Below are 12,744 nucleotides of genomic sequence, written 5' to 3'. Positions count from 1 at the left end.
CTAAAAGTCTTTTGAAATGCTGATTTGTTGGGGTTTTTTATTAGTAACAGTAAACATGCTTTTGTAAATAAATTAATGAAATTGCATATTGTACTGGAAAACAGATCAACTGAATTCATATTGAACATCCTATGCAAGAGAAAAAATTTTGCCCAGCAATCCTTTAAATAAAAAGAAAAGCCTTCTACACAACAGAGCATTAAGTACACTCTCTAATGACAATATATATTTTTTGGAGATGAGAAATGTCTCACAGGTGTAGCTCTTCCTGTTGTCCTTGACCCCTCTCGCCAGGTTTAATTCTAAGGAGGCCTTAGCTTTCCTAGTTGCCTCCCTACACCCTCTGACAACAGCCTTATGTTCTCCCCAAGTGGCCAGCCCCTCCTTCCATGATCTATAAACTCTCCTCTTCCACTTGAGCATACCCAGCAGTTCCCTGTTTAACCACACAGGTCTCCTGGCTCCCTTCCTTGACTTCCTACATGTCGGGATGCTCTGATCTTGTGCCTGGTAGAAGCAGTCCCTGAACACTAACCAATTATCTTGGGCCCCTTTACCTTCAAGCAGCCTTGCCCATGGGAACACTAATCTCAGCTAACAGATCAATAACATCAAATGATTTCTTCATAAATCAGGCCAGCTATGGCGTAGTCTAACAACCAATCGATCACGAAGAGAAAATGCCATTTTAGGTTTTATTCAGTCTCAGTAATGTGTCCTGAAAACAGGCAGACTTCATGTATATACTGTTGTCTTAAACTGAAGATTATAAAATATAAATAACATCTGTTACTTCCCAGAATCAATTATAAGTGGTGTTAAAATTAACGAGGGCTTCAGGCACTGATCTTGCAAGGAGTTCATTTTGATCTGTAGAAGTCTTGGAGGTTTTGTCATGTTTGCCTAGAAAAAGCTACATGAGCATATCACTACAAGTTCTGCATTACTTACCCTCAGTACATGGGGAATTTAGAATCTACTACTAGAAGTGCCAGCCACAAAAATACAATGGTAGTCAGTTTAAAAGCTCATTAAATTTTGCCCATCTTGTGCCAATCTAAGAATTTTACTGTAGAATCCCAATATACCTGAATTATATTTTATCAGATAAAAAGAGAATATGAGGACTTTATCATTCAGTACATCAGGTAAACGCAAAGACGGACTAATCAGTTCTGAAGATATTTCAGACATCACACGTAGAAGCAGCATACCAATTACCAAATGTGTACAATATCCTGTGGGAAATACCCTACTGAGTCATTGACCATTTATCCTGTTAACTTGTAAGACATGCAAGTAGCTAATTAAAATTCAATTTTCCAAGAGCTGACCCGATGCCCAATGCTCTCCTTTAAAGGCAACAGCCCCCCTGCTCCCTTACATCTGCCTGTAAGTGATTTCTCCTTGCTTATTTTGTTGCCCTGGGAAATAGGACTTGAAGTGTTCCAAAGTACCATGAATAATGGCTCATTTCAGTCTATGTTATGCAGAGGTTGATGTTTATTTTAAATACAATAATTTTCAAGGAAGATAAAGCATAATATAAAATTTGGCTTCAAGCTAAAAGAAACCTTTAAATAGCTCATTTGTAGTTACAAGCAATAATATTTTGGGGAATCATTAATTAGAAGAAAAATGCTACCAAATGAAAGCATCTTTCCAATGCCTCAGATTAGGACAATTTGAAATAACGGGCATACAAAGAGATGGCAAGAGAGGGAACCAGGAATGCCTTCAATACACTTGTTATATTAGCAGCCTAGGAAGTTACTGATAACAAGTTATTTATCACGTGCTCCAATTTAATAGCAAAATAAATTCAAAAAAACCCCAGAAAATGCATTCAAAAATGCACATGAAAAGCTATGACTGGGCCATTAATATTGACCTCAGTTTGAAAGGCAAAGATATGCTCCAAACACATCAAATGACACTGAGCTACAATAGCGACAAATTCTCAGTGAAAAGTAAAGATGGAATTCCAGAAAGTTATTTCAAAGCACACACATTAATCATTGACTAAAGTACCTAAGAAATACAAAATAATAAAAATCTGGAGAAAATGTTCTGTTAGCCCTTCATTATTCTGGTTAAAATAGGGAGAAAAAAACCCCTCTAACTTTTCCACAAAATTAAGACTATATTTAAATCATTAATTTTACAAGTCAGCTTCACATTAAGTATTTCTGGCTGTCTGTGTAAACTTAACATACCAAAATCATGTATATTTAAAACATTAAAAAAAAATACTTAAAACATAAGACTGCTACTCCTTTATCCCCATAATAACCTTTTTTCCCCAAAGGGATTCCCCCCTAATCTCTGATTACTTCAGTTAATGTATCATTGAGAGTTATTACTGTAATTCATAGTCCATATAACTTTGACTTCCGCAAATATTGCAAAATAGTGACTTTTATTAGCTCTAGGTCAATAAAAAATGGGAAAAATATATAGGTCATTCCTAAGATATGAGGATTCTTAAGACTAGTGCAGAAGACTACATGTTTGAATTGGACTCTATTTCAAAATGGAGAAATTAAATAGAACTAATCTTGATTTTTCATGTCCCCTTGCAAAAAAGTAACTAATAAGATTTAATTTTATTTACATCCTATCAGTCTACATGCAATGATAACATCCCCAACACTGCACTCTTTGTTAAAACCAGGCATGAGCCTCATACTGACAAAAGATACCAGGAAGGGAGCTTGGAGCTTTAACATCTGCACATCTGGAAGACCCTTAGTGTTTAATTTCCCTTTCAACAGTAATAACAGCAGTCGTTGAGTGCTTCATTTGCATTAGAGGACAGAAGGAAGAGAGGCCCCACTCCAAATGGTGGTTTCAGAACACCATCTCTAACAGAGCTGGGATGAGCCAGCAGCCGGTTGCCATCAACAGGAGCAGCCGTGTCCCCACTTCTGCCTCCCCAGCACAGCACTGGCATCTGTCAGACCCGGGGTGAGCCAATGCAGGACACTAAACAGACAAGTAAAACCAACCTAACGAAAAGGCAATTTTCCTTCTCACCCAATTTTCACTCCCCTCAACTAAGAAATACATTTTTAAGAGAAACTGCTTCTGACATATTGTCCAATAAAAAGCAAATCAATGTATCGATCATAGTGAAACTCCTATGGCATAATGAAGCCAACCAGAAGTATAGGATTGATAATCAACATCTTATAAAACCAGTTAAGAAACCTTTTTCACCCTGCCATCCATGCAGAAAGTGGAGCTAACACCTCACAGTCCCATGTGTCTCCATGTCGCACTGCCACCCCCTCCAAAACCAGACCAGTCTGCTATCGTTTTGCTGAGTAAGCAGAAGAGCCCGCAGACACCGTCTCATGTATCACCCACAGGCAGCAGCAGCGACTCAGCTGCTGCCTCAAGACAAAGCAAAATCTTGAAACACAGAATGCCTGTCAGCTGCTTGTCTGAACAAAAGAAACGTGGCCATTTGCCACTGCTAGGTATCAGCTTTAAACATTTTGGAAGAGCTCTGGGTAGATGAATCTTTTCTACTAAAAACAAAAAGCATTTCTGCTAAAAGCGGCTGATTACTTAAGACTTTTTTTTTTCGGTTGAGAAGGAATGCTTCCAACACAGTATGTCATACTTCCTGATGGGATTATGTACACAAAAGAATCTGTTAAAAATGGAGTGTGTTTTTAGTCTTGTTTCCAAAGTAAACGCAACTCCTGTAATCACACAGTCTCCCCTCAACAACTTTTAAACATGTTGTCAACTTCCACTAAGTTTACCAGTGAGAGAGAGGAGAGGATTCAGATATAATTAAGTTTCCACAGATTATGTGAAATCAATGGCTAAGTACTGAAGGGAAACCAAAATTGGTGAGCCCACTGAAAAAAGGGCAGGCAAAACACGATCATTATATATCCCGCTTGGAAGCAGCTGCCTGGTGACCAGCATGCGCAGCCTGGCTGGCCAGCTGGGACAGACACAACTGCAGGATAAGCGGAGCTTAGAGGGAATCCGAGGATTTTAAGGACACCAGTCCACAGGAATCCAGGCTTTGTGAGTGCCACTGCTCAGACAACTTGCTTTTTGAATGTCACAAAACAATTAGTCCTTTGTGGAAAAGCTCCAAAAAATGCCACCGTCAGAATTCCATATATTTTAGGTCCTGTTTTGAACGCTGCTCAACACTCAGCTCTTTGCATCAATGAACCATGTAGGTTGTCTTTAGAATTCATCACATGGGCTTTCAACTTTGTCCTCAACAGAATAAATAGGGGGGAATCTGTTTGAATGTCTTTGCTGATGGGTAAGTGCGACAACAAAGGTAACAAGAACTACCAGCAGGTTCACATTTTCATTTAGGTTAACGGGTTCACAGTCATGCAACTCACAATGGTTGACCCAATACTTCAACATTGCATAAAGCATGATTTGTACAAATCTTAACATATGACACGTAGAAACCACCAACTATTTAAATGAATACTTATTGCTCGATACTCTGTTTCAGAAATCCAATTAGTCACCAAAACAGACTTCTATCAAAGTTGGTGATGACAATACTTTAGTCAGTGAAGCCTAAAATGACAGTAACAGATAAACTAATGTGTCAGACACATTAACCTAAACAACTGTACAACTGTGTGGTTTTTCTATTTCCCCACCAGCACATTGTCTTGGCTCGTCTGCCTACATTCAAGTCAATAATCGTGCTTAAGTCAACACCAAGTGCCTCTGAAAAACCTGCTCACTTCAAATTCATTAGGATGACGGAAATCTCTTCATTCTGTAAGGAAAAGCTTTCACTCACGTCTCAGCTGGGGTCCTTAAATTCATTGCAATTTTCCTATTGCAATCTCACTGTCTTCACACAGACTGGCCCAGAAACAAAAATGGCAATATAAAACTACTCACTACCAAATTAGGTGAATTATCTACCCAAACATGCCTGCAGAAAGGAAGGGTACCAAATGCAACACCCCAGAAAAACACCAGCTAGAGTCCATGGCGGCTATGACAGAAGAGCAGCCTTGGAAAACGGAGCCTCTCATTTTTTGAAATCACTAACTTGAATTTTGCCCAAATACAGAACAGACCTCATTGACGAGAATTAGTATGGAACAAGAAAGGTCTGAGAAGAACCGTATTTCTTTTAGGCTTATTTAGATGTAAAAAGTTACCTAAATTTCGTTCCAGGTATCAATGCTAAAATTGAGGAAAGTCAGTAGCTGTTCTGCATCTTAAGATAAAACCTCAATGGCAACAGCCCCTCAAACATTACCCTTATCTACCTATAACTGGAATGAAACAATTCTCCACAAACAACAAATTCTTACAAATTCAGATTCTGAAACCTGTAAAGTGAAACCAGTTTTCTCTATGCTTACTATTTTCAACTCATACAATTTTGACAATGAAATAAATGCAACTAGATAAATACAAATGGCATTGGAATTCACACTACTTGACTTGCAACCTCTCTAGAAGAATATTTCTAGTAAATATCAACTTTTCCAAGTATTTACTAAATGATAAACCACTCGAAACAATCTCCACTTTGAGCCTAAACTCCCCAGTGCTGCCCCTTTAACACTGTTGTTTTGCAGTGCTCCACAGTTTGCAATCAGTTGATATTCCTAAATATAGCTCTGCCTTAACCCCCCCCACAGTTCACCAGCCACACAAAGCCAACTTCATGACTCACACCCCAATACAGGCCAAGCAACCCTCAAAACACTTCTGCAATTTCACGTGAAGCATGAAACAACATCAGAATCTCAGGAAGACATTTAGAGAATAACTCACTAAAACATAGCCTTTCTTAACAATCTCTTTGATTTTGTAACCTTCCCTTTTGCTACGTGGGATTTGGATTCTCTGCAATCGTGTTTGTGTTCAGTGGGGTTGCACGTAGAATCAGTTCCAAATTGGTTTTTCTCACTCAGGCTCCCATTCCCTCACTGCAACCCCCTCCCTGCTCTTTCTGAACTCCTTGAAGAAATTTTGGTAACAGCAGACAATGGAAGCAAAAGAGAAACCTACAAAGTAATATGAGGCTTGTGTGACACGTTCAAACGTAGAAGTAGGGGCATTTCACAACCACAGATGGTATTTATTGCAAGAATGCCATGTATTGCAGGCACCAGGCCTGTTACACAATAAGACAAACGCTTCTTCCCATGCGGGTGTGAACACGCGTGTCCTGCTCCTCGCTCCGTTACGCGGGACGCCTGGCTAACAGTAGGAAGTGCTCTGGCAGGAATTTAAAATGCATTCAAATCAATTGCCCTCATGGACTGGTGGTTTCTATTGCATAAACAATGCCGGTTAGGAGAAGAGGTTTTGCATTTGCTTAGGTTGTGGTTAACTAAAATGTTCTCATATAGTCTTACTTTATTGACATAGGATAACTAATGTAATCGACATAAAAAAAAGTAGAAAGAGTAACAAATAGAAAGGCAGAGGGAAATGTGGAATCTGAAGAGAAAACATGAGGTAAACACTACGATTTCAGGTGGGGAGCTTAGGGGAAATATGGTACTTTTCAGAGCCCGTTAACACTCCAAAAGAAAGCTGAGGGAGGTCCAGCCTTATTTCTACAGCCTGGCTATTACTCTGTGCAGAAGGTAATTAGCGTAGCCATGAAAATTAAAGAAGCAGAGAGGAGATTTTCCCATCTCTTTTTCATATAAGACAGTAGCTTTGCACAGGACAAAGGAATTATCAAAGGAAAAATGGAAGCTAAACAAGATGTTTTCATGACAGTGGCTTTACTTAACACTACACTGCCTCTGAAACCACTACATTATTTCCAAGTTGAGCTAATAAGTAGGCACCACACTGAGCACAGATTTTTGGCTTTCAGAATACCCAGTGAGACTAATTTCATTTAGAGACAAAACATTTGTAGATTTTCTGCATGAAGAAGTGCACATTAAAAACCATAATCCAAAGTTTTCACTACATTGACAGTGCTGTGAATCCATGAGAGACCTTTCCCCAAAATTACACATTTTTGTATCGTATGAAAAACAGTGCCCCCTGGCTTCACATTAAATGGGAATCAGAAAACAGTTCAAGGGATAAAACAAGTTACCTTGTTCCTATTTATATTTCTAGTAAGGAAACATATGGAAAATTACGTGACAACTCTCTAACTACCCTTACTTGTCAAAGAACCACATCATCACCACATATTCTAAACCAGGTTTGATTTATGGAGCCTTCAACATGTCTGAATTGCTATACATTAACTTACATGTAACAACACATAGATTTTCAAACTCAGTTGTGTTTAAGCAAGTATTTTGTACTATCTCTGAAATGATACTGCGTGTTCTCAGTTTGAATTTCAGAAAACCCATGGCCACATTAAACAAAGGAAACGCTCCTGTAAAATAGCTTCCTGAAAGTTTGAGGTTTCCAGCACACTACTTCTGCAAAGGGAATAATCCAGCATGTTTAATTCAGAAGTAGGAAAACAAGCCTAATACCACTTTGTACAGAGGGATAAAAGGTTTAATTATATAGTCTAAATACAGATCCTTGGTAAATCGGGTAATCTACACCTCTACAGAAAACTGAACCTTAAACACTAACTCCTCAAATTAAGCAGGATTGCTGGATCTTGCAGTCAGTGTCCTGGTGTCCACATTCAACCCTGCCCTGATGTTTCCCACTTTGTACAATATTTGACAACGGCACTAACAGGCAGGATATTCTTAGAAACGGAATTCTGACAGAGTACACAACTGAAGCCACTTTGGTTCATCTATCATAGATTCTCATTTAGTTATGGATCTTTAGTTAAGTCTCTAGAGATTTTTCAACCAATCAAGAGAAGTTAGATGGTTCCCCTTAAAACCACATCATAAGAAAGGAGAGAGCACACAGTTGTACTACAAACTGCCACCTATTAAACAATACTGACATTAAAAATGATACTGGTTTAAAAAATACAAAGCACCAAACACAAACTCATGTTCCATGTAATTTTTATAAGCAGACTGAGAGAAGGATAGTTTTCAGCCTCTTCAAATGAAAATGTGAGGTAATTTCCCAAAATCGTCAGTGATGTATCTCAGCGTGCTGGAAAAAATCCCAAATGCAACATTACGAATGTGAGCTCAGCCAATCATCTCAAAACTTCACTTTAACACTTCTATTACTATTTTACACTGGTGATACTAACTACTTTAACACTCTAGTTCATTTACAGTATTGGAAAAAACAAGAGGTTTATTAGCCAAGTAATAAATATGACTGTTTCTGTAGATAACTGTTCTCCCTTTATTTATACATGGACATATTTTGTTTCATAGAGGGAGAGACTAAAAATAACATAGTGAAGCTAACTAAAGAAAGTAACTGTGAAATACTGGGTAAAATCCCTGCCCTCTGTACTTTAAAGAGACTTGAAAAATCACACCCAACCAAGTACTCACACAGAAGATTTGGAAATTTTGGAGATGAACCAGATGGTATCTGGGACCTAAAACCACAAAGCTACAGAAAAGCTGAGGAACATCTCCCCAGTCAGTTCTCCACCCTTACACCAAGAAAAGGAACCAGTCTCCTGCTGCTGTGCTGTGAGTTTCTTCAAGCAGCAAAGGTATGAAATTGTCTTGATTCTTGTTAGTCCCACCACTGCCCACAGACATATAAGTAGCAACAAGGGACACCGACAAGTTTGGACAGTCTTCCTTCTAATACAATTTGGAGAATCTTAAGCACCAGCAGTATCTGTCTGCATACAACCCCCTGCATACAATGTGCTTGTCTTACATTCAGAAGATTATTTAGAAATCTAATTTTTGCTTATATGAAGACTCAGATTTTACAGATTATAATAACTAAAAGTTGCTTTAAAACTGACATAGAATGTTTCACTGCATTCTCTCCATTCCTCAAAAACTTAACTATTTGAGTTTTCTGACATTATAACCCATCAGCGGTCAAGAGCTAACTTAAAGGCATTTTTGGCTGGATGAATGTATTATGACTGTAGCTTAAATAATCTTATACAGCTCGATTTTTAAATATGATTAAAAACCCCTTGTGTTCCAGTGGCGAGATGAAACACATTTTTAAGATCTCATAATAAACCCCTGAAAATTAGGAGCAGAGAACATTCCAGAAGCGCGAGAGAATTCAAAAGTGATTTTCTTCAGAAAGAATTACTACACTTATGATTTCCTTTTATAGTGCTAAGAAGCTACAGTCAGAAAAATAAAAAAACAGAGCTACTCAAAAAGCAATTTAAAAATCTTCAATATAAATTAAAAGAAAAACCATCCAGCCTAAAAAAGGCTTTATAAGGGAACTATTAACCAAAGTATTCTTCCCCAAAAAGCCTTAGCTGGGTCAATAAAGACACATGTCAGTGCTGTACTGCTGACCTAAGACATGTCACATTTTTTTCTTATTGAACGATATGTTGATATTGATTTGAAAACAAGGCAATGAATCACTTATTCTTTTGCAATAGTCAAGTCAAATCCCCTGAAATAATCACAAATAAAACAGTAGAAATTGTAAGGCAAACAAGGTAAATTAAACTTCTCAAATGACGAGCAAAATACGCTTCTAATTTAATTTGATCCTGGTTCCTTAGATGCATGCCATATTATGATACATTGCCCAACAAGCAACACAAATTACTCAGCCTGCTTGTTGGAACCACACAGAGCAAAGAGCAGTAATTGCAAAGGGAGTAAGTCCACCATAACAAAAATAGAGTTAAGAAAATGGTTTCAGTTTCCAGTGCTGAAAAAGGCCAAACAGATTAAGCATCATGTCTTTAACTCAAAGAAATAACCTGAACGTATTATTTTTTTCAACAATTTACCTATTTATAAAACATGGATTAGGTAGGGAATTAACAGAGATACAACGATGTCAGGTAAACTCAACAGTTCACAGAGATAAAATGTAATTCAATAACAAAATCCACTGAATTACATACCTTTTCCTGAATAATACCAGATTACTATAAACTAGTTAAGAATGCAAGGTTATTTTATTGGAGTTCTAAGATGGCAGTTAGTCATAAAAACTGTAAGCATTCCAAAACTGAAGACAAAGGGTTGAGTTTTCTTTGTTTCATTCACTATTTTAGGCTAATTTCAGTAACATTCTTGAGCAAGACTGCCCTCCAGTGTTCACTGATCATTGTGCTGAGATTCCAGCCCATACAGCTGGAATCACTTCAAGCTGGCTATTTTTTTTTTTTTTTTAATAATCACATCACTGATTCAGCGAGTGAAATTAGCCCACCAAATGTTTGCACAGAAATAAAAGGCTGGTGCAACAGCAGGACTGTTCCTAGGGCTTTCACAGAAGGTGGTAACGCTTGCTGTTTGGCATCAGTCCTAGAAAGCCATTCTGGGCCTTTAAAATGGCATCGTTGCTTGCAGCTGCTCTTTGCTCTTAACAGAGGCTGCTTATTAAAAGCTTCTAAATTGTTCAATGAAGGCCTAAAGGAATGAAATGCTTGTTAGACACCTTGTAACAAGGTTAGCTGTGCTAGTCTGTACCAGCTCTTCACACTAACTGCAGCTGTATGGCACCTTCCTTCAGAAAGGTACCGAAGCATCCACAAGTATGAATCCATCATCACCTACAGCTCCCACGTCATATTGTTTACATGGCAAGAATCCTTTAAGTGCTTTATAAATTATTAAAAGCATTTTAGAAATGGAAAAGCCAAGGTACACAGCAGTCCATCATGTAAAGTCAGTTCGTAGTGAGCTGGCAACAGGAGGGACCTCTAGATTCCTGCTTTTAACAACATCACTTGGTAAGTTAAAGAAACAAGTGCTCTAAATTTGGTAAAACACTTGATATTCGCATAGCTGACTGCATTTGAAAACATTCAGGAAATCATCTAGCCTCCTATGAGCACTACACTAAAGCACTACAAACCTGGCAGTAAGCAAAAAGCTTTGCTTTTAACGGTATTCAATAAAAACAAAAAACACTTAAATAGTCACACAGGCGACTCTAAGAAAAAATCTAGTTTTTGTATGCTAGCAAACATAAGACTACTGTTGTGGTACTTCTGGATGAAAAGCAGTACATACATCAATTTTAAGATATGTGTTACTCTGAAATTGTGTGTCTGTGTGCATGAGTGCGCATGAGTCTACCTTGACTTGAGTAAGGCATTTGACACAGTCTCCCACAGCATCCTCACAGCTAAACTGAGGGAGTGCAGTTTGGATGACCAGGTAGTGAGGTGGACTGGGAACTGGCTGAAGAGAAGAAGCCAGAGAGTCGTGGTCAATGGGGCGGAGTTCAGTTGGAGGCCTGTATCTAGTGCAGTGCCTCAGGGGGCAGTACTGGGGCCTGTATTATTCAATATATTCACCAACAATTTGGATGAGGGAATAGAGTGCACTATCAGCAAGTTGGCTGATGACACCAAGCTGAGAGGGGTGGCTGACACACCAGAAGGCTGTGCTGCCATCCAGAGACCTGGACAGGCTGGAGAGTTGGGCAGGGAAAAATTTAATGAAATATAACAATGGAAAGTGTAGAGTCTTGTATCTGGGCAGGAACAACACCAGGTTCCAGTATAAGTTGGGGAATGACCTATTAGAGAGCAGTGTAGGGGAAAGGGACCTGGGGGTCCTGGGGACAGCAGGATGACCATAAGCCAGCACTGGGCCCTTGTGGCCAGGAAGCCAATGGTACCTGGGGTGGATTAGAAGGGGGGTGGTCAGTAGGTCAGAGAGGTTCTCCTGCCCCTCTGCTCTGCCCTGGGGAGACCACACCTGGAATATTGTGTCCAGTTGTGGCCCCTCAGTTCCAGCAGGACAGGGAACTGCTGGAGAGAGTCCAGCGCAGGGCAACAAAGATGCCGAAGGGAGTGGAGCATCTCCCGTGTGAGGAAAGGCTGAGGGAGCTGGGTCTGTTTAGCTTGGAGAAGAGGAGACTGAGTGGTGACCTCATTAATGTTTACAGATATATAAAGGGCAAGTGTCAGGAGGATGGAGCCAGGCTCTTCTCGGTGACAACCAATGATAGGACAAGGGGTAATGGGTTCAAACTGGAACACAAGAGGTTCCACTTAAATTTGAGAAGGAACTTCTTCTCAGTAAGGGTGACAGAACACTGGCCCAGGCTGCCCAGGGGGGTTGTGGAGTCTCCTTCTCTGCAGACATTCCAACCCGCCTGGACACCTTCCTGTGTAACCTCATCTGGGTGTTCCTGCTCCATGGGGGACTGGATGAGCTTTCCAGGTCCCTTCCAACCCCTGACATTCTGGGATTCTGTGACAGCAGTTAAAAAAAACCCAAATGGGTCTGAAGGGCAAAATTTACAATTGTGTCTAGTGAAAAGAAATGCTTTTCAATGAGCAATTTTTTCATGCAGGTGCGTGATCCTGTTCTTCTCTGGAGGTTCTTTTTCACCTGGTAAATGGTGTCCTGTGGTAAACTTATTAGCACCTTAACATACAACCTACTGTGACATAGAACTTCTGCATCTTAAACTATCTTTATTTTTTAACATGTAAGAATGCCTATCACAACTGGACTTCATAGCATTACACATTACTGTTCCAGGAGCATGTAGGCACAGTACTCTCTCTACATCAAGTTATAAGCAAGATATCAATATTCATACCACAAAACCACTGTATAAATTGCTGTTTTTGAAAATGACTTCTACAAAAAATCATGATTGTTTACAGTGATGTAATTAGCATGCATCAGCTCATCAGTTGTACCATAAACCCAAATGGAAACAGGG

The 12,744-nt window shown here is 39.2% G+C and overlaps 1 protein-coding gene across 1 annotated transcript in view; it reads right to left on the bottom strand.

Annotated features, from left to right (window-relative positions):
* The window catches only part of EFL1 (elongation factor like GTPase 1), a 59,178-nt gene that overhangs the window by 28,115 nt on the left and 18,319 nt on the right, over positions 1–12,744 (bottom strand). The window lies entirely within an intron of this gene.

Source organism: Streptopelia decaocto, assembly GCF_964273445.1.
Source record: "Streptopelia decaocto genome assembly, chromosome: 9".
Taxonomy (NCBI): Eukaryota; Metazoa; Chordata; class Aves; order Columbiformes; family Columbidae; genus Streptopelia; species Streptopelia decaocto.
This window is presented reverse-complemented; position numbering and strand designations above follow the sequence as displayed.